The 22,268-nt window shown below is 50.0% G+C and overlaps 1 protein-coding gene across 3 annotated transcripts in view; it reads left to right on the top strand.

Annotated features, from left to right (window-relative positions):
* The window catches only part of MAP3K13 (mitogen-activated protein kinase kinase kinase 13), a 635,805-nt gene that overhangs the window by 487,910 nt on the left and 125,627 nt on the right, over window positions 1-22,268 (top strand). The window lies entirely within an intron of this gene.

Here is a 22,268-nt window from a genome sequence, read left to right as displayed (position 1 = left end):
GTGGTTTGGATGAGGCGTGTTCAATGATTCTCGGGCAGTCAGAAGTCAGGCAGTATTCATCATACAGAGCACTTGTACAGTCTGCATTGAGATAAGCATGCGCTGGACTGCAACTTAAATATGTGATATAATGTGTGGGATCATATAACAGGGCTGCTTCAATGGGTTTCCGCATATTATGGTGCTGTTATTCTAGTGAAATGTTAAAGACAACATGGTGCCTTTCTATTTTATTCAATTTACAAATTTCAAGTACATGGAGTCCTAAATAATCATGATAACATTGTAAACCATTTTCTTGTATTTTTTATTATTTTCACCATCGTTTTCACATTTGTTGATTGCATTACAATACATATAAACAGCATGCTGAAGTTCTGAACTTAAGAAATAACATTCTGTTTAGAGGGCTGAAAAGATTGTAAAAAAAATTAGAAAGAAATTCTTGTTCCATCCTTCTTGACAACATGATTGAAGAATATGTTCATGCGTATAATAAACACACTGGTAAATGTAAAAGCTACAATGAAAATATGTGTTGAGGACCATCTTTTTAATCGAACACTGTGACTGATTGCTAGGGCACAAATCTGTACTTCGATAGTGTTTCTATTTATTTATTTACAAGTCTTTATTTAGTTCTGTCGTAGCCCATAGGCCAACTGAACGGTTCATAGACAACAATTCCGAAACAGAGAGATGGGAAAATGTACTGATCAACTGTACTAACCAAGCAAGGGCACACTTGAGTGCTTTGAAGGAAACCTGGGCATACTACATTCATGGTTTCTCTTTATGTAATATTTGCTGTTTTCACAATAAAACTTCCACAACAAAGTTTCTTTTTCAGTAAGCATGGGACATGGAGTAGTTTATTACAAGGCTACTGATCACCCTTGATAGGTTGTAAATGTTGTAAATGAGACTGTAAGGGGTACCCATTATACCAACGTTCCATTAACATTGTTACACAGTAAAAATATCATATGTGATGTCATTGATAATTTCATCTGTGATGTCATCTTTGATGTTCTGGGTGTTAGTGATAGACCCCTCCCTGACAGGCTTTTGACCAAAGTCTTCATTTACTTCCAAGGCCAATGATCTTCCCCCTGAAATAATTACGTTTGAGAACATGATTCTGAGATCATTGCCAGAAATTAGCAACAATAGAATCTCTTCACGGTTGAAACACAATCTCAATCTAGAACAGAATACAGCTTTAATGGCCCCATCTCGCAAAAAGGAAATAGTCATCAAACCTGCGGATAAGGGCGCAGAAATTGTGGTGATGGACACGGAACAATATGAGAAGATGGTATGTAGCTTAATTGACAATGAAAACCACTACTCTACAACCTCAATGAACCCTACGGACAAACTCATGAAAACATTACAGGAACTCTGTACACAGGGAATCAAATCTGGCTTCTTGACATCAGAAGAGGCATGTTTCCTCACACCAGAAGAGGCATGATTCCTCACGCCAAGAGTGCAGATTACCTACCATCTATGCACTTCCCAAAGTGCACAAGAATTGTGTTGATTCACCAGGGAGACCTATTGTTTCACTGTGTGGATCAGTGTTAGAATCATGTGGGAAATATAACAAAAAAGTTATTCATGAACTGGCAGAGGATACACCTTCCTTTCTTAAGGACACAATGGCCTCCATCAACTACTACGAAGGACTAGCTTTTGAAGATAAGAACAGCTTACTAGTCACGCTTGACATCACTGCATTGTACACCAACATTCCACAAAACAAAGCCTTGATATGTATTGAACACTGTTTGAGTAGTCGACCCATGCCACAGGGAATACCGACAGAGTTTGTACTCAATCTTCTGCAGATAGCTCTTTGTAACAACCTTTTTGAATTCTTAGAAGATATATATCTACGAAAGCAAGGGACGGCAATGGGAGCGGCTTTCGCCCCCAGTCTGGCCAACATCTACATGACTGATTTTGAAGAAAAATGTATCTATAACAATCCCTTTCACAGCCACGTATTTAACGGGAAACAATGAATAGACTATATTTATTTCATATGTGAAGGTACAAAGGAACAGTTGAAGGAATTTATTTGGTTAAATCAGTGCAACATCAATCTTGTCTTTACGTGCCATGCAGATAACCATCATTTACCCTTCCTGGATTTGGTTACATCTCATCATTAGGTTCACATTTATACTTTACTCTACCGAAAACCGACTGACTGCAACACCTAGTTGGAATATTCTAGCCAGCATCCACACTCCCAAAAAGATAATTTACCATATGGGACATTTTTACGTCTTTGACGGAATTGTACCACCATTAATGACTTTGAACAACAGGCCAACATCCTGGGTGACAGACTATTAGTAAGAAGATATCCACGCAAACTCATCAAGAAATCAGCAAAGAGAGCACACTGGACACACAGGGAACATCTGTTAAGTCCACGGGAGAAGAAAACCAACTCTGAATGGATAGTTTGCATGACGGTTTTTCCTCAACAAACTCCTCAACTTAAAGTATAAAAGACATTGAAACTTGGTGATGAGTACAGGATGTACCACCGGCCCTTGGTTGTTTGCTCTGAAACGTGCTAAAAACATTTGAGACAGTTTAATGCACTCTCTGTTAGAGAAACCCAGGGTTAACTTCACTCAAAACACCTTGCGAGCAGCTTGGAACCATGAAATCGAACAAGTGTTGGGGCACCATGCTTGTGGTAGTTGCAGTGGATGTCACCTGACTTCGAAAGCAATTAAATTCACACATGGACATCTTCACTAATTGTCAGTCTTCGAATGTGATATATGTGATTAGATGCCCATTTGAGCAGATCTACGTGGGCATGACTACAAGAAAGGTAGTCATGCATATTAACGAGAACCGCTCGAGAATAAGGACAAATAATCTCTCAGAACCATTGGTGCAGCATTTTATGACCGCAAATCACAGAGCGACTGACATGCATTGGTTTGTAATAGACCAACTCTAACCAGATGCAGCCCAGTACTCTATGCAACACAGATTACTTGCATTAGAACAGCGTTGGATACACTGACTACAGACTCACGAAGCAGTTCTGAACAAAGAACTGCAATGGCCAATTCTGTTATTGTAATAGGTCTAATTCCCTTGCAGCGCACAGACAAATTGGATGAATGCTGTGTAGAATATGTGCAAGTTTATAGGAAACTAATAGATGATGACCAATGGGGGAATATCACATTGCATATTCAGCATGAGAAGCATATGTTGTTTAAAAGCTTGATGTTTCATGCAGTCATGGGTAAGTAAATGCTCATTATGTTTCGGCATTTAGAGCCTGCGTCTTTTTGACATACATGCTTGTCAAAATAAACACAAATGATTCTCCTGCGATATCGGGAGAGTGGCAGGGGATTCATTCATTTATACCTTTTGTCACAGCCTGTCTCGTGCGATTGGAAACGTTTTTTATAGCTTTCTATTATAATGGTTTTGAAGGCAGCAGGCATTCTGCATAGTTCCTTCCCAACATGGCGGCCACACACAAATCCGTGGGGAGTGCAGACAAGGTACAATGGACACGCCCACCGCTTGCAGAATCACAGTTTTTTGATTTGCGGTCCAATCCAAATGGGGCTGGCACCAACGAGGGAAGACTTTGGATGCTAGTGTATGCGTGGCGAGACTCTGAATTGTCCGCGCATTGGAAATGGCTCTTTTGAGGTCCGCGTGCCCGCCCTTAAGATATTTGTAGGTAAGCAATTGTACTGTGAAATGTGTCGAGCAGGGATTGGATTAAGGTCAATGGATGACGGTGCTTGCATAGGTTGCGGTTCTAGTATCTCAGTGACCCATAACAACAAGACTAGTCCCGCCGGGTATTGTCATGGCTTGATTGTTTTCACTATGATGTAGCTCAGTAATTGGGCCCTTTTTCGACACCACGATTCACCCGACTTAATCGCACCGGGAAGTGAGTGTGCAATTGGCATGTCTATTTCGATACTTTCGGTTCTGATGAGCCCCTTGTTATTAGACATCAGCAAAGGGAGCCAGGTCGGGCACTTGGGGGATAACAACCGGTCTTGTTGTCCCCCATTAATGCTTCCCTCTGCAACCCTTTCCACTTACATGCCCTATCTGACCACGGTTCTGTACGTACATTGGTGACGGATTTCAAGGGCTGTGTGTCCATCTCAAGCCTATAATGTGGATAGTGAAATGTTCCATGCTCGGTCCTGATGAGCCCTTGGGTTTGGGCATCAGCATAGGGAGCCTTGTTGGGAATTGGGGGGGATAACAACCAGCCTTGTTGTCCCCTCTTCCCTCGCTGTCCCTTCCAACATGCAAACCCCCATGCACCATGGCCTTGGTGTCACACCAGTCACCAGGTTTTGATAGGTTTCTTTTTCAGATGGCACCGGCTTATTCCTGCTGTTTATTAAATGCCAATATGCGATTCAGTAGTTGTGAGGCAGTGATCGATCCTGGAATGATGCAACTGAGCTAGAAGGTACATTTTGCCTCTTGCTACATCGCGTTCATAGGGTTTGTCTTTTCTAACACATGGGATGATCTAGGATAATTTACTTGACTGCATGGTTAGTGCACATGTTCTTGAGTATGACCAATGTGACGGTACCAGGAACAATTGGCAGGCCCAACAAGCCGGGTTTGTTTCTTGTCTGAAGAGATAAAGACAGGAATCTGGGGAGAGCCTTCTAGTGATTGAAGGACGGTTACAGGCAAAGAAGAGACTGCTCAATTGGTACACCTATGGACACCATGTTTAATCTATGCATCCCTTTGCAGAATACGCAGTTCTTACTGCCCATGATGGATGAGATCCTTGGACATCCATTTTGAAGAACCGAAACATTAAGTTCACAGCTTTTCAGGAGTCAGGCATGGCACGTGAGGAACAGCCAGTACGTTGTTTCTGCTTTTGGGAACCACGACACAGAGGCCAATATGGTAGAAGGGTGGCAGAGGGCCCAACTACCTGGGAATTGTGCGTAGCATGAAATCGTTCCTTACAAATTTGGCTCAACAAACAGCATGAACGTGTCCCACGCTGTGTGTCCTTAGGATTCTAACTCTGGGCCTTGGCAACTTGGGACATTAGGCCTCCTGGTAGTTGACATGCTGTTCGTATTACTCGGATGTCAATGTCCCATTAGGGACACCCAAAAAGATTTTAAAAATTGCCATGCAAGGTGGTTGCAGATGATTGAGAGAACCCGGAGGGTTCCACTTAAGCGATGTGAAGCTTTTATGACTCCTTTCCCCCTTTTTTAAATATGTGTTTCAACATTATAGAGATTGACAATTCTTGGTGTGATTTAGTAACCTGTTACTCCCATTACAAGCAACGAACAATGGTTAGATTTCTAGAAGTGGTTTTTAATTACCCACTCTGTTTTTCCTTCCTTCCTTCTTCCCAACCCCTCCCTTTCTTTCGTTCCCCTTTTTTTTTTTACCCTTTTTGCTTATCTATACATCCAAATTGGCAACAGGCAACACACACCAATGTGACCCTAAATGGGGTTCTTGTATGTCCTGAAGATGGCTTGGGTACGGAAATCACAAACGGTGCCAAGCCGAAACTCGAGTCGACACTTTATTGCCTAAAGTTTCACCGGTTGAACTGAACTGGTGCATTGAATGTGAAAATAGCACTTTGCACTGTGGGGTCGAGTTGTATGACCCTTTTTTTCTATAAATTGTTTACTTTGCGTATCTTGCCCAGTATGAGTGGATCATGAATGTGAATGAATGATATGGGTTATATTTGGTACAGAATGGGTCATAGTTGGTTGTGATGCGTGTTGTTGCTCAAAAGTGTAATCAATTGTTAGTAGAGAGTGAGCTCATGTACTTTTTAACAAATGAAGGTAATTGTTTATACACTGTTTTTTCATTGGTTGTCTGTGTATTATATAAAATAAAGAATATTTTGTCATAACAAAATCATATTGGGTTTCTATGTAAGGAGATTGTTACTATAATTACGTAATACTATGAGAGTTGGTATATACCCACGGGTATATACACATTGTGCACTGGGTGTTAGTGTTAGCAGTGCATGGCAATGACGTGAGTTATGGTTGCATAGCTTACCATAACTGGCGAATTTCTTGGGTTTTTGTATTTCACTTGTAACCATAACGTCACTTTAACAACGTTTTTTCACTTAATTTCATAGGTTTTTATGAGTGAAAATGTTTCATGATATTACATCACTCGATATAAGTTATTAATAATTCCTCTTTTAACATATATAAAAGAACTATAAACCTCCTTTAACAAACATATATTTTTGCAACAGATACTGATGTGTGTTGTTATCAGCAGCACATGCTGGGGATGCAAGCTATGGTTGAATTGCCTATGGCATGAGGCTTGACCATGACGCAGCCCCACCAAACCACCCCTGTTATTCCCTCAACCTACCTTGCATCCTAATTCAGTGTTCACTATACCGTTTTCATGTGACCAATGGCCAGTGCTTATGGCTTGCAGCCAGGGCCAGAGGCGTTGCTAGGGGGTGGCTAAGGGGGCTATAGCCCCTGGTCTTTTGGTTGTTGCCCCGGATAGAATCTCAGGAGCTACAACCAAAAGGCTAGCTAGCCCCCAGTCCCAACAGTTCTGACATCAGCTTAGCCCCAGGTCTTTTCCAGACCTAGCAACACCCCTGGCCAGGGCAGTCTCTACAATCCATGGGGCATGGGCTTCGGCCATGCCGCATGCCCCAATAAGCAAATCAGAGTAGACGGTTGTCCTTGCCGAGGGCCAAGCCCACCCCCCAGGCAGCAAGGTTATAGCACTATTTTTTGTACTTACATTTTGACACTTTCAAAAAAGTAAAACACAGACAGATTTGCAAAAGCATGCTTTCAGATCTTTGCTGATGCTCCTCATGCAAGTTTGCTGCAATCCTGTCCAGCAGTTGGGGCTGCCGCCGCAAGCAGAATGTCTCTTACAATTTAAATAGAGGGCTTTGGCCATGCCGGATGCTCCAATCAGTAAATCAGAATAGGCATTGGTCCTTGCCGAAGGCCAAGCCCACTGTCCAGGTACCAAAGTTATATCACAATTTTTTGTACTTACATTCTGATACTTTGGAAAAAAATAAAACACAGGGCACATTTGCAAAAACATCCTTTCAGGTCCTTGCTGATGCTACGAGTGCATGTTTGCTGCAATCCAGTCCAGCACTTCAGGCTGTAGCCGTGAGCAGAATTTGTTTTCCCATTCAAAACAAGGGCTTCTGTCATGCTGTATGCCCCAATAAGCAAATCGGAGTAAACATTTGTCCTTGGCACCAAAGTTATATCACCATTTTTTGTACTCACATTTTGGCAAAAATAAAACACAGGAAACATTTGCAAAACCATGCTTTGCGGTCCTTGCTGATGCTCCTCACACAGGTTTGCTGCAATCCCGTCTCGGGCTCGAGACACAAGCAGAACAGTTTTTCCCATTCAAACCTATCCATATTTCAAAAACAATTACCACATAGCTGGTCCCTGGTGGCCATGCCCACTTTAACCCCATTGCTGGTCCTTTGTGGTCATGGCCAGTAGATTGACCGGGCCATACCATGACATGGACAATCTGGCCACTGGCCATGGCCACAGGCTATACCTCAGTCACCAAGGGTATATCACCTATTTTTTGTACCTTCATTATGACCCTTTTAAAAAAAATAAAACACTGACACATTTGCAAAACCATGCTTTTGGGTCCCTGCCAATGCTTCTTGCACGAGTTAGCTGCAAATCCATCCATGTTTTATTTTTTGAAAAGTGTCAAAATGTACATACAAAAAATTGTCATATATATTAGCCCCCAAAAGGAGAGAGTGGGCAAAAAAGAGGCCACAGAGAATCACAGCGCTTGCAGTCGTTTGGTACGTTGTGAGTATGCGGCTGCAGTTAATTGTTAAGGTGTGGATGCCTTGCCCTGCACCCCACAATTTAAGGAATTACTGAGATAGTTGTAAACAATTACACTGTGCCACACCATGTAATTCAAAATGTACAGTGGTACAGTATTTAATTGTTGTTCAGATCAGCCTCTGATCTCAGTAATATATAAGCCCCCACTTGACAAAATCCATTCATATTTGGGACAAACACTCAAGGTTGGATTTAAAATCTTTTTGCAAACGTTTGTGCAAATTCATCAAACGGCATCAAAGTTATAATCCATCTACAAATGTTGAGACCCTCTCTAATGTTGCACCCTCTTGACAAAATTAAACCAAACTTTGCAAAACCATTCAAATTTGGTTCTAAAATCTCTTTGCAAACGTTTGTGAAAATTTGTCAAACAGAACCACGTTTATAAGCCTTGCATATATTTTTTTACTCACACCCTCTACTTTTGCCCTCTCTTGCCGAAACATCACCAAACTTTGCAGAACCATTTGGGGTTAGGTCTAAAATGATATTGCTAAATTGTATGCAGTTTCATTGAGTGGCGCCAAAGTTATAAGTCATCGAAAAATCTGCTTTTACCGACCCTATAATGTAGAAACGTGCATGGATGTTTGCAGATTTTGTCGAGTTTGCGAACATCCTAGCAATGCCCCTAAACATCTGAGATTTGTGTGGACTTCGTATAAGAAAAAAGCACCAGGTTTTCACTTTTTATGGCCATATGCCATTCCATACTCCTTGCCCCTCATCTCCCCAGAGATTGTTTAGTTTGACAAGTGCAATATTGTGTTTTTGAATGTTTTTACCACGTTGTTCGCAGACTATGGGCGCAGTCTGCAAATCCAACATGGCAACCATTTCAAAAGTTTTGACGCACCTCATATTTGAATTGACCAATCAGCGGGCACATACGATGTCTGCGAACATCATGCAGCTCTCCGATTGGTCCAGAGGTGTCCGAGGACTCCGAATCAGGAAGTGAGTCAGCAGACCTGTCCCAGATAGAACTTGTTTTTTTTACATACTTTTTGGCCATTTTGAAAAAAACGACTGCACAGATTTACACCAAATTTGCAAGCTGGTGCTACTTGTGCAAGTTTGGTGCAAATCCATCCAGCGGTTTGGGCTGTAGGCTTGAGCAATATTTTCTTTCCATTATGTCTGAGGATTTCAAAAATGTTTGGACCCCCCCTTGGTGAAACTGCACCAAACTTTGCGTAATCATTTGGTGGTGCCCATATATATTTTTACAAAGTTTGGTGAGGATTCGTCAAACGGTGCCAAAGGTATAGGCTGCCCAAAAAGTGCTCTCCCTATAAATTGAGCCTCTTAACCATAACTACTTGGCCGCTACCACAGGCCCTGTATATTAAACTGTGGTAGCGGCCGTGTAGTTATGGTTAAGTTGCTCAACACATAGGAAGAGCACTTTTTGGGTGGCTCATAACTTCGCCCCCCCTGAACGAATCCTCATGCAGCTTTGTAAAAACAGTATGTGGCCCAGTCAGCTTGATCCTGCGAAGTGTGGTGAGGTTACGTAAAGGGGGAGCAAAGTTATAGCAGGGGTCCCAAAATGTGTGTTTTTCCCATAGACGCAATGGAAAATAAATTTTGCTCAAGCCTACAGCCCAAACCGCTGGACGGATTTTCTCCAAATTTATGGCAGGAGCGGCGACTTGGTCCCGAAAGCGTGCTTTTGTAAATTTGGTGTAAATCTGTCCAGTATTTCGTTTTTAAAACGACCAAAAAGTTGGTAAAAATAAATTAGTGATATCCGGGTTTGGTCCCCGGACTCACTACCTTGTTCGCTCCGTGGATGGGCTTCTGATTGGCCCAGAGTCTGATGTGAGGTCCGTGGACATCGGACATGCCCACTGTTTGGATGGTGGAGAGCGTGAGGTCCGTTATATTTTTGGAAACGCCCTCCATGTTGGATCCGCGGACAGGCGCACCTGACCACAGACATCGCAGTGGGGAAAACGTCTGGAAAACACATTTTGGGTCATTTGGTGGTGGAAAGAAGGTCTGGGAAGGGTGGGGGAGTAGAAAAAAGATGATATGGGGCTATATTTGTAGGTTGAAAAAGACTGCGCAGGTGTTGTAGCTGTTCGTGGACACCGCAGTAGTTCGCAGACAGCACCGTGAACGGGCAGTATGGAAAAGACATTTGGGGTTATTTGTTGACTGGAAGAGGGTTTGGAAATGGTAGAGAAGTGGAATGAAGGTAATGTGGAGCTGTTTTTATAGGTGAAAAAAGGGTTTGGAAATGCTGCCGACTCTGCAGTCAATTTCGCTGTCCGCAGATGACATTTCGATTATAGGGGGGGTCAGGGTGAGTTTTATTACTTGATGGTCTATGACACATACTTCTTACATAGTTAATTGTATTGTGATGGTTGAGGCCAGTGGCCAGGTCTGGCCATTTTATCTCTCCTGTATATATTTAAATGTTGAAAACACAAAAACCTAGCAAATTACAATAAGCAAACATGAATTGTATGATTTGTTTTGAGGTTCGATAGCAGAATTGTCTTTTTATGTTTAATGAAAATCCTAATTTCCTGGAGCTATTACTAGCTAATGGTATACCAATGTTATGATACAATAATGCCGACAGGAAAGGACGCCATGCTAAATTCTATCTCCTGGTCAAATGGTTATTTATTTATCGCTTTTGGCAAAGTGCTGTACATAGAACATGTTTATCACAATTATCACCAAACCGAAGTCTGTACTCAACTTTATCGACCTCAAAAGGATCAAAGGCTGAGTTTGCATTGCTGGGATTCGAACCTGCAACCGACAGATCACGCATAGATTGCAGCAATGAGCACTCAACCGGCTGAGATCTTTTTTGCTAACATCCTTCAGATGTTGGTAAACTGGGTATCGACTGAAGTATAATAATCACAGTGCCTAGATGTTGGATGAACCATACATGAAGAGCTGTATAAAGTTGAATACCTATCTGGATTATCACAGGGACAGGTTTTGCTGAGTTTCTATTTCAATTACAAATATAACTTTCATTTGTTTGTTTTTGAACAGCGCTTGTACTTCCTGTAGAGTCAGATTTTGGATGTTTTAATTGTAGTCTTGAAGATTCGAGAGGCTAGAACACCTGTGATTGGTGTAATGACAATCACTCACCCTTTAGGAAAGACTCTCCTGCCTCTGACCATTTATATTAATGGATGTAAACTAGACCGTGCATACTAATCATTTTACACACTGTTTTTATAATTGGAGTGTAAATTAAATCATAAGTGTAAAAATGATTCTGAATCTGCATGATTATGCACACAGCACAGGAACTCTAAAAAAATACAATTGTGCAATACTGGTTTGCTTTCACTGGCAAAAAAACATAATTTGTTACAAATGATTAATTCTCAATTGCAATTTACAGGGTAATTCATAGAAAATCGCACAAAAGTGGCGCACGCGACTGGCGCCCAGCATGCCCGTGCGAATGTCTGCGCCAGCCGCGTGCGCTAAAATCGATTTCCGCGCACAGCGTATTCATGGATTTTCGCATCCAAAACCAGCCGTGGCACAGCGTGGCGCAGCGACCCTGCAGCAGCGCCAGTTACGCCACCAAGAACACCCTCTCGCAAGGAAAAGCCTTCAAAATCCCCAAATAATCGCAAAGGGCTACGCTAACCCTGGACCAGTTCACAGGGCTGGCAAACAGCAAACGCCAAGCGGGGAACGTCTATAACAGGGTTTCGTGGGAAGTATCACACGCGATTCCAGCAGGGTGCGTGTATTTCAGGGGTGCGCGGGAAGTTCCACACGCAATTTCAGCAGGGTATGTGTATTTCAGGGGTGCGCGGGAAGTTCCACACGCGATTGGCCCCGTGCGAGCTGGGTACGTGTATTCCAGGGGTGCGCGGGAAGTTCCACACGCGATTTCAGCAGGGCATGTGTATTTCAGGGGAGCGAGGGAAGTTCCACACGCGATTGGCCCCGTGCGAGCAGGGTACGTGTATTTCAGGGGTGCGCGGGAAGTTCCACACGCGATTTCAGCAGGGTACCTGTATTTCAGGGGTTCTGGGGAGTACTACACGTGAATTGGCCGTGTGGGTCCTCCCAGGTGTTCGCTCTACAACCTCCACGGCCCCTGCAGGCAGCCCACACCACTGGGGACTACCCTGCACCCCTGCTCATGTCCCGCACGCAGCCCATCCACCATGGGCATGCCCCCAGCCAACCCACATGTCACCTTGCACTACTGATCAACAATGCCTGTCTCCCACCACCCCCACCCCCCAGCAGTGCAGGGGCAGCCACCACCAGGCCCCCACCCATGTCCACCACCACCCCCCCACCCCCACCCCCATCCCCCAGCCACCAGGGGCAGCCTCCACCAGGCCCCCACTCATGTCTCCCACCACCCCCACCCCCCAGCAGTGCAGGGGCAGCCTCCAACAGGCCCCCACTCATGTCTCCCACCACCCCCACCCCCCAGCAGTGCAGGGGCAGCCTCCAACAGGCCCCCACTCATGTCCCCTATTACCCCCACCCACCAGCAGTGCAGGGGCAGCCTCCAACAGGCCCCCAATCATGTCCCCTATTACCCCCACCCCCCAGCAGTGCAGGGGCAGCCTCCAACAGGCCCCCACTCATGTCTCCTATTACCCCCACCCCCCATCAGTGCAGGGGCAGCCTCCAACAGGCCCCCACTCATGTCTCCCACCACCCCCACCCCCCAGCAGTGCAGGGGCAGCCTCCACCAGGCCCCCACTCATGTCTACCACCACCCCCACCCCCCAGCAGTGCAGGGGCAGCCTCCAACAGGCCCCCACCCATGTCCACCCCCACCCCCCAGCCACCAGGGGCAGCCTCCACCAGGTCCCCACTCATGTCTCCCACCACCCCCACCCCCCAGCAGTGCAGGGGCAGCCTCCACCAGGCCCCCACTCATGTCTACCACCACCCCCACCCCCACCCCCTAACCACCAGGGGCAGCCTCCACCAGGCCCCCACTCATGTCTCCCACCACCCCACCCCCCAGCAGTGCAGGGGCAGCCTCCAACAGGCCCCCACTCATGTCTCCCACCACTCCCACCCCCCATCCACCAGGGGCAGCCTCCACCAGGCCCCCACTCATGTCTCCCACCACCCCCACCCCCCAGCAGTGCAGGGGCAGCCTCCACCAGGCCCCCACCCATGTCTACCACCACCCCCACCCCCCAGGCACCAGGGGCAGATTCCACCAGGCCCCCACTCATGTCTCCCACCACCCCCTCCCCAGCCACCAGGGGCAGATACCATCAGGCCCCCACTCATGTCTCCCACCACCCCCACCCCCCAGCGGTGCAGGGGCAGCCTCCAACAGGCCCCCACTCATGTCCCCTATTACCCCCACCCACCAGCAGTGCAGGGGCAGCCTCCAACAGGCCCCCAACCATGTCCCCTATTACCCCACCCCCCAGCAGTGCAGGGGCAGCCTCCACCAGGCCCCCACTCCTGTCCCCTATTACCCCCACCCCCCAGCAGTGCAGGTGCAGCCTCCAACAGGCCCCCACTCATGTCTCCCACCACCCCACCCCCCAGCAGTGCAGGGGCAGCCTCCACCAGGCCCCCACTCATGTCTCCCACCACCCCCACCCCCCAGCAGTGCAGGGGCAGCCTCCAACAGGCCCCCACTCATGTCTCCCACCCCCAGCCACCAGGGGCAGCCTCCACCAGGCCCCCACTCATGTCTACCACCACCCCCACCCCCCAGCCACCAGGGGCAGTCTCCACCAGGCCCCCACTCATGTCCCCTATTACCCCCACCCACCAGCAGTGCAGGGGCAGCCTCCAACAGGCCCCCACACATGTCCCCTATTACCCCCACCCCCCAGCAGTGCAGGGGCAGCCTCCAACAGGCCCCCACTCATGTCCCCTATTACCCCCACCCCCCAGCAGTGCAGGGGCAGCCTCCACCACCCCCACCCCCCAGCCACCAGGGGCAGATTCCACCAGGCCCCCACTCATGTCTACCAACACCCCCAGCCACCAGGGGCAGCCTCCACCAGGCCCCCAATCATGTCTCCCACCACCCCCACCCCTCAGCCACCAGGGGCAGCCTCCACCAGGCCCCCACTCCTGTCCCCTATTACCCCCACCCCCCAGCAGTGCAGGGGCAGCCTCCAACAGGCCCCCACTCATGTTTCCCACCACCCCCAACCCGCAGCCACCAGGGGCAGATTCCACCAGGCCCCCACCCATGTCCAACTCATGATCCCCTGCACCCCCACCCCCCGCACCGTGGGGCACCTGCCAGCAGGCCCCCACTCATGTCCAACTCATGTTCCCCTGCACCCCCACCCCCCAGCACCGTGGGGCACCTGCCAGCAGGCCCCCACTCATGTCCAACTCATGTTCCCCTGCACCCCCTCCCCCCAGCACCGTGGGTCACCTGCCAGCAGGCCCCCACTCATGTCCAACTCATGTTCCCCTGCACCCCCACCCCCCAGCACCGTGGGGCACCTGCCAGCAGGCCCCCACTCATGTCCAACTCATGTTCCCCTGCACCCCCTCCCCCCAGTACCGTGGGGCACCTGCCAGCAGGCCCCCACTCATGTCCAACTCATGTTCCCCTGCACCCCCACCCCCCAGCACCGTGGGGCACCTGCCAGAAGGCCCCCACTCATGTCCAACTCATGTTCCCCTGCACCCCCTCCCCCCAGCACCGTGGGTCACCTGCCAGCAGGCCCCCACTCATGTCCAACTCATGTTCCCCTGCACCCCCACCCCCCAGCACCCTGGGGCACCTGCCAGCAGGCCCCCACTCATGTCCAACTCATGTACCCCAGCCCACATGTCATCACAATCTAGATCCCCGGTCCCCATGGTCAGCCTCCAAATGCAAAACACCCACCCGAGTATTGCATCCACCCACTCAGAAATGGAAATAACATGATAGAACTGCAATTGCAAGTTTGGAAACGAACACATGTCCCTCACATACACCCAATGGGTGTCAGTGAATCTCCAAACCCGTATCATGATATGCATGAAACCAATGAGATGATACTACACATTGAAGTTTGATCTAAAAATATGTATTAAAGAAAACAAGAATTGAATCAAAAATAAACTAACAGAAATGGGAATTTAAAAAAAGTAAAAAGAAGCATGTCCATGAAAAAATGCTAAACCAAAAATCAGAATCCAAAGGAATGGTGTCCAAAGTCACAGTCCAGAAAAGAAAATCCAATGTGAAATTATAATAGAAAGCCATTGCTCCATGGGTAAATGGTAAAAAGAAACGAAAATCCAACAGATAACTATGTAGAGGTGAACAAACCAGGGTCCATGATCCCAACAAAAGAAATGAAACCTATCTAACAACACTACCTAATGAAAAATAACTATATACAAAAATGTGGCCCATTGTCCAAAAGGTCCAAAGGAAAAGCAAAAACAAAGGAAACCTAACACTAACTACATAACTATTTACACGGGCAGCGGGCTAGTCCAACGGCTCACTGGATGTTGTCATGGGCCAGGGCATCATCGAACTCCTGTTCAATGGCTTGGAGGCGGGCATGTTCCCTGGCCCCGAGGTCTCGCAGGGATAAAGCAGTGTCCAGCTCCAACTCCCTGCGAAGACCCTAGAGGCACTCAGCCCGCATCAGCGCCCTCCGCATGGAGTTCTCCGCCCTGACCATTGTGAGCCGTTCCTCCTCTGCCCGCTGCCGCTCCGCACCTATCCGCTGGCCCAACTGCTCCCACACGGAAGCCACTCCCATTCCAGGGTTCTCCTGCCCTCCGGCCGATGCCTGCACCCCTGATGTTGATGGCCCCGAGCCATGATGCCTCCCACGTCGAGCCTGCCGCTGCCTCCGACGCAACTGCCTGTGCCAGCATGACGGCATCCAGGCTGATGGTATCCACCGACGCCGTCGTGCACGTGCCCTGCCCGATGCCGTCACATCCTCCATCTGCTGGGGTCCAGTTGCTGGTGTGTCCACCCCTGCTGGACCTCCGACTCCCGACTGTGGCAGGGATGGGATCCCCACCGAGCCGGCTGCATTGGTCGGGGCAGGTCCACAGGGGGCCCCGGTGGCATCTGGGCCGGAAGACGGCATGTAGAACGACTGGTGCATAGTCTCCACAGAGGAGGAGAGGGTCGCCAGATTGGCCGACACATGTAGGAAACCCCCGACCATGGCCGTTCCCAACTGGGCCACGTCGGCACGGTGCTCTCCGTGATGACGTGCATGCTCCTCCCGGGAAGCACGCACCTCATCACGAATTGCACCTGTGCGCAACGCGACACCAATCAGGACCTTCTCCATACGGCCAGGGGTCCCCTCGTACGCAGGTGGAGGGGAGTCAGATGACATGGACATCCCCCCCTGCCTGCGGACGGGCAGGGGATGGGGCATCCCTGCTGGTGCATGGTGGTGCAGTCACAGTGTCAGGGACAGTGACATGCACAGTCCCCTCCACGGCGACCTGTGCTGCCTCCTGCCCCTGCCCCTGGACTGCAACACTTGCACCAGCAGGGATGCCCCCACCAGGCCCCATGTGCGCCTCAGTAGCGGCCTCCTCCTCCTCTGTGGAAACTACCAACCTGGATGGCTCCACCCCATCTTCCGCCATTGCAAACCCTTGTGGGGGCTCACCCACCCCTTCCGCTGCAGCCGTGGGGGCATCCTCGCCGCTTTGCTCCACAGAGCCGTCTCCGCCCTCTTCTTCACGTGGCACTGTGTAGAGGGAGACATAGAACACAAGCATCAGGGTACTGTACAATGGTCCCCTAGACAGGAAGCAATAGCAGAAGAGTGGCACTGTCAAAGATCACTTCCATCGTGTCCCTCCACAACACATGGCTCAGTGCAGGTAAAACACATGCGGTAACAGGCATGGCGCATGCTATGGACATTAGCATACATGTCCAAGTTATTCTTTAAACATACACTGTTGTTTTGGAACTCACATGCATCATGTGCCATGCCTATCACATGCACACACTTCACCCTAGTTTCATCCATCTGGCCTCGTACACCACAGACACAGTGGATACAAGGATGACTAGGCTGCATCAGTGAACCGGAACATTGCCACAGACATGTGTCATGCATCCCAGGCATTCACAAGTCACAGACACGCTGGTCAGACACACAGACATGGACAGCATATATGTACATGGCATCAGCACCCATCCCTCACCCATGTCCAGAAACAGAGACTGGCATGCTTTCATGTGGCCATTCCGCATAGCGCAACCCATGTTGCATTTGAACACATGCACCAACCGTGTGGTTCACACATTACTGGTCTCACATGCATGACGTCCCTGCACACACACATGCATACATGGGCTATGTCACACATACAGGCAGGTATCAGACAACCAGCACACTGCGACATGCCCTGTCTCACACAGCAATGCTTGGCCACTTACCGCTCAACTCCAGACGGGTCTGCCTCTCAAGGATCTGGCCGTGGAGCGCAGGGCCTACGCGTTCCAGGACCCTCATCTGGATGGTACTCATGCGGCCCCGGCCCCCCTCCACAAGGCGCTGGGCCTTCAAGAGGGTCCTGGACCTGCAGTCATCCCAGCGCTTCTTGACATGTTGGTAGTCGCGGACTGCCACCCCCTCCGCGTTGATGGCAGTCACGATGTCCGTCCAGATCCGAGTCCGTCCTTCCTTGTTGGCGCGCTTACTTCCGAAGAGGGCATCATACTGCCCCAGGACTTGCTCCACCAGGACACCAACTTCGGTGGCACTGAAGCTGGTGCCCCTCTGCCTCTCTGGCCGGGGGTTGCCAGTGGTGCCAGATGTAGCAGTGCCTGACATGGCAACCCCAGAGGCAGGAGTGGGTGGGCAACTGGGTCCTGGGGCTGGGCTGTGGAGCGATGGTATCCCAGTCGGGAGTACTCTGTTCCAGCAGGGGTGGACACAGCAAATGGACCCCTGCAGATGGCTGATGTGCAGGCACCAAATGGCAGGGCACGGTGGCAGCAGGCAGGTAGGCAAGCAGCAGCAGATGGCTCGTGGGAGGCTGATCGGGGCTCTGGGGGGCAGTAATTCGGCCTTTTGGGCAGGAGCGTGGTCTTCCGTGTGCTTATGTGTGGCCAGCTTGATACGGAGTGATTTAGCATGTGAAAATCCTGCACGTCTGCGTGTAAATCGAGGAAAGGCCCTTAGCGCGTATGCACGTCAGCACGCATATGCAATTTCATTGGACCAAAGGCTCTTAGCGCGTGAGCGCGTCTGTGACGTGAGGCGAGCGGGTGTTTCCCTCATTACACGTGATGACAGAGCACACGTGGATTTCCACCAATCGCGTGTGGAACTTCCTGCGCACCCCAGAAATACACGTACCCAGGCCAATCGCGTGTACGCTCACTTCCCTCCGATTACACGCGATGACACTCGGACGTGCAGTTTCATTTCATTGGCCCAAAGGCCACCATGCGCAGCTGTGACGTCACGCGCATGGCCGTAGAGAATGGCGCGTGTAAAAATGAAGAGATACACGTCCGAGTGTCAAAGCGCGTAATTGGTGGAAATGGCCTCATTGCGTATGCGCGTCTGTGACGTGTGTATTAAAGGTACGTGTAGGACGCCATTTCCTTGTACGTGCTTTTCGTGGAGAGCGAGTGGGTGAAATCTGTACTTCTTGTCGGTTCACACGCGATTTACTTCAGTGTTTCCAGTTCGTACTCCCTGTTACCTCTGACAGTTTTTTCTCTTTTCCTCTTTTCCCTGGGCCTGTTTCCTCAAACAGCTCCCCTACTACTGTTGTCCTGTCTCCTCAGACAGCGTATAATTCTTCTTTTGGCGGGGGTTTTGCCAACGCGCACACACGCATATTTTTCACGCTTTTGTTCCTGGCAGACGGTGAGTCGCGCACGTATCTAACATCTGTGCTTGCCCCGTGTGTCGCGTACCCCTTCAGAGGTCATTCTAGGCTGCGTGTGACACGCATACGTTCATTCTTGTGTTCCTGGGTGCCACAGCGTAGTGCAGGTTTTTTTTTCCACGCACGTGGTCTAGGAGGGGTTGCGTGCACCTTACTTCCCTTTTTTGGGCTGCCTGTGCGTTGCGTGACCCGTCATCTTTCCCCAGGGGTGACGTACAGCCTTGCTAGAGCACTAGGGTACGATTACCATCTGGTACCCAAGCCCTTTGAACCCCAATTGCCCAATTGCCCAGGACAATAGTTCACATCAACTCCCATACGCACAATAACATCAGTGCCATGGCTGGGAGGCGAACAAGCCGTAAGGGTCGCAAAGGTGGCCGAGCCCCAAGTGGTGGCCGTGGTGGATCCGGTAGGGGACGTGGCCGTGACTTGCAGGGTGCCCCTAGCCCCCCATGTGTGGAGGAGCAGTCAGGGACACCCATGCCCACCCCCCCCCGGGTTGAGGTTACCGTGGCTGACACCATCCATGCTCAGCCCTTGTTGGACCAGCCCACTGTGGAACCAGACCTGGCACAGGGTGACTCCATGGCTGACTTCCAGGTCAGCAGGTCTAGGCCACGTGCGCCGGTGAACGTTGGTGTCATCAGGCCACGTGGATCAGGGGCAGGTAGGTCATCTGCTGCCCCGCGTAGGCAGGCTGGGGAGGCTGCAGGGGCAGCTGCGGCTCCATCCACCCCACCTCTCACACACCCAGCCAGGACAGTGTCGGTCCAAGTCCATCATGCTGACATTCCCCCTGACACCATCACACTTGAGATAATGCCTGCACCAACTCCCATGCTGAGTGTGCAATCCCACGCTCTTGCCCCTAGTGTCCAGAGCGGCACAGGACACTCCGGATCCCCACCACCTTCCAAGCGGAAGAGGAAGAGTGCTCGTCCAGTAGAGGATGCCCCAGACACGGCTACACAGTCCGGCCCGTCAAGGAAGCCCAGCTTCAATGAGGCCGAACTGAATGCACTTGTAGAGTATGTGTCCGCACATGACCGCGAAATTGTGATTGTTGCAGGATCCAAGACCACACCTGTACAACGTCAGGCACACTGGCAGACCATTGCGGACATCATAAGTGCCCTTGGAATCGTGAGGCGCACAGCTAATGATTGCTACAAGCGCTGGAATGACCTGAAGCGCAGGGCAAAGAATAAGCTGGCCTCAAGTCATGCCGCAACTCTAGTGACTGGAGGTGGGTCTCCAGCAGACGACATAGAACTCACTCCACATGAGCAGGTTGCTGGGACCTACGTCACGGAGGAACAGATCCAAGGCGTGGGAGTAGTGGCAGATTACGAGGCATTGTCCGGTGAGTGCACATGCATGTGTGTGTCATCCATGTGCATGTTGTGTGTGGGAGGGCTTCTGTTTGGGTGCCAGGGGAGGGTGTGTGTGCCTGAGTGGTTCGGCTCACCCATGTGCCTCTTCCAAAACATTCTTTGCACCAGCATTTGGGTATAGCAGCATCCCTTCGGCCAACATTAGACATTCAGCCCAACACCACGCCAGTTGCCCTTGGAGTGTCATCTTGCCACTACACTGTTGCTTATTTACCTCTGCTTATTCAGGCAGATTGTTTGCATACCACCACTTTTACTCGGGATTTCTCAGTCCTATTGTCACATGTCTGACATGGCTATGGTACAGTGGACTGGCTCAGTTTCGTGGACATGATTAGTTTGGACATGTCCCTGTGCTATAGGACCATTTTTGACTGGCAGCTGCATGTTAAACATTAGAACCATTACAATGAAAATGATCAATTATATGAACAAACTGGACTGAATGAACAATTGGTGACCTCCTCTCCCTCTTCACTTCATGGCTAGGGTACATGCCATCTGTGTGATGGCATGTGTATTTGACCTGCCAATCACTGGCCAATGTGTGATGGCACTGCTAGGCAGCATGCAGCAAATGTGTTCATCTTCCATCTTGGTGTCATCAATGTGTGGCATCTGCCTCCCCATCACACGCAGTGACGGTGCATGAATGGGAGTGTTTTAGTCATGTGGGACATGTGTCAATCAAGTACTGTTTCTGTAGCCTCTCAGCCCTCATTGTGTGCCATGGTGCTAATGCCTGTTTCCATTTGTTTTCTTTTATGTCTTTGCAGGGGAAGACGCACCTGATACTGCTGGGGTTGTGGAGATGGTGCAGACCCAGGGGGGGTCTGAGGGCCGACCGACCACCAGTGAGGGATGTGGTGTAGTGGTGGGTGAGAACCCACAACTGCTGCAGGTCGTGCTCTCAAGGGGTGTCTCTGGCTGCACCTCCCCCGAGCTGTACTCGGGTGTTGATTCGGATGATGAGACCTACGTGCCGTCGCAGGTGAGTGTTCCTGGGAGGGATTCTGTTCTGTCCGACCCACCTGCACCAGGGTTAGAAACCTCAATGGGGATGTCAGTGTTGGCAGGTTAGTTGGTTATGGATGCAGGGTCACACTCCGCGACATCTGATCCTGTTCCTGGGCCAGCAGATCAGAGGGGGAATGCAGTCCTGCAGCCTCAGGCAGTGCCGGCACAGCAAGGCGCAGTTCGCCTTGCCCCAGACAGGTGTGGTGCCCGCCGACGTGGTGGCCGTCAGCCACCTGGCAATACCGCATGGGAGCAATCCATTTACGGTATGGCAACCCAACAGGCAGCATCATCAGAGAAGATGATGGCTCAGGCCATGGATAGGGTGGCCACTTCCATTGTCCCCCCCGAGAGGCTGATGGAGCGACTACAGCAGGCAACCGACTCCATCTGCCAGTCACACAGGGAGGACATGTTGGCGTCCAACAGGGACAGGCGGGCGGCACTGACGACTCTGCAGGAAGCCATCTCCATAGAGTCCCAGGGCCACAGGGAAGCCCTGAGGCTGGAACTCCTTCACCTCAGGATGACTCTTGTTGAGCTTGAGGCTTCAACAGACCGAAGGACAGAACAGCAGCTGGAGCGTCTCACCCGTACGCTCTCAGCTGAGATGCAGGCAACTAGGGCGGAGGTCCGGGCATCCCGTGAGTTGTTGCATGGGGACCACCGCACACTCATCCTCCAGAACGAGACCTACCACACCTGCATGCTTGCAGCCATGGAGGAACAGACTAGGGCCTTGCGTGGGCTGCCTCCCATAGTGCCACCACCTCCGGATGCAGCTGCACAGGGTGAGAATAGCGACAGCAGTGATACCCCCACAATAGGGTAGCCGTGTGGGCCATGAGCCCATGGAGGTGTTTTTTTTTTCTCGCAAGATCCACACAGGTGGGTTTTGGTGTGCACTCTGTCCTCGGACCTCCTGGGTGGCCTCCCCAACCCCCCCCCCCCGGGCCCATTAATGGCCATTTTAATTTTTATTTTAATTTTTGTTTTTTTTTTGTTTTTGGGACAGTGTGTTGCCTTGTGTGGCTCCCGTGGGCATACACTGCAT

Source organism: Ambystoma mexicanum, chromosome 9, assembly GCF_040938575.1.
Source record: "Ambystoma mexicanum isolate Mex_15411 chromosome 9, UKY_AmexF1_1, whole genome shotgun sequence".
NCBI classification, from domain to species: Eukaryota; Metazoa; Chordata; class Amphibia; order Caudata; family Ambystomatidae; genus Ambystoma; species Ambystoma mexicanum.
The sequence above is the reverse complement of the archived record's forward strand: the minus strand, read 5'-3'. Positions and strand labels throughout refer to the sequence as shown.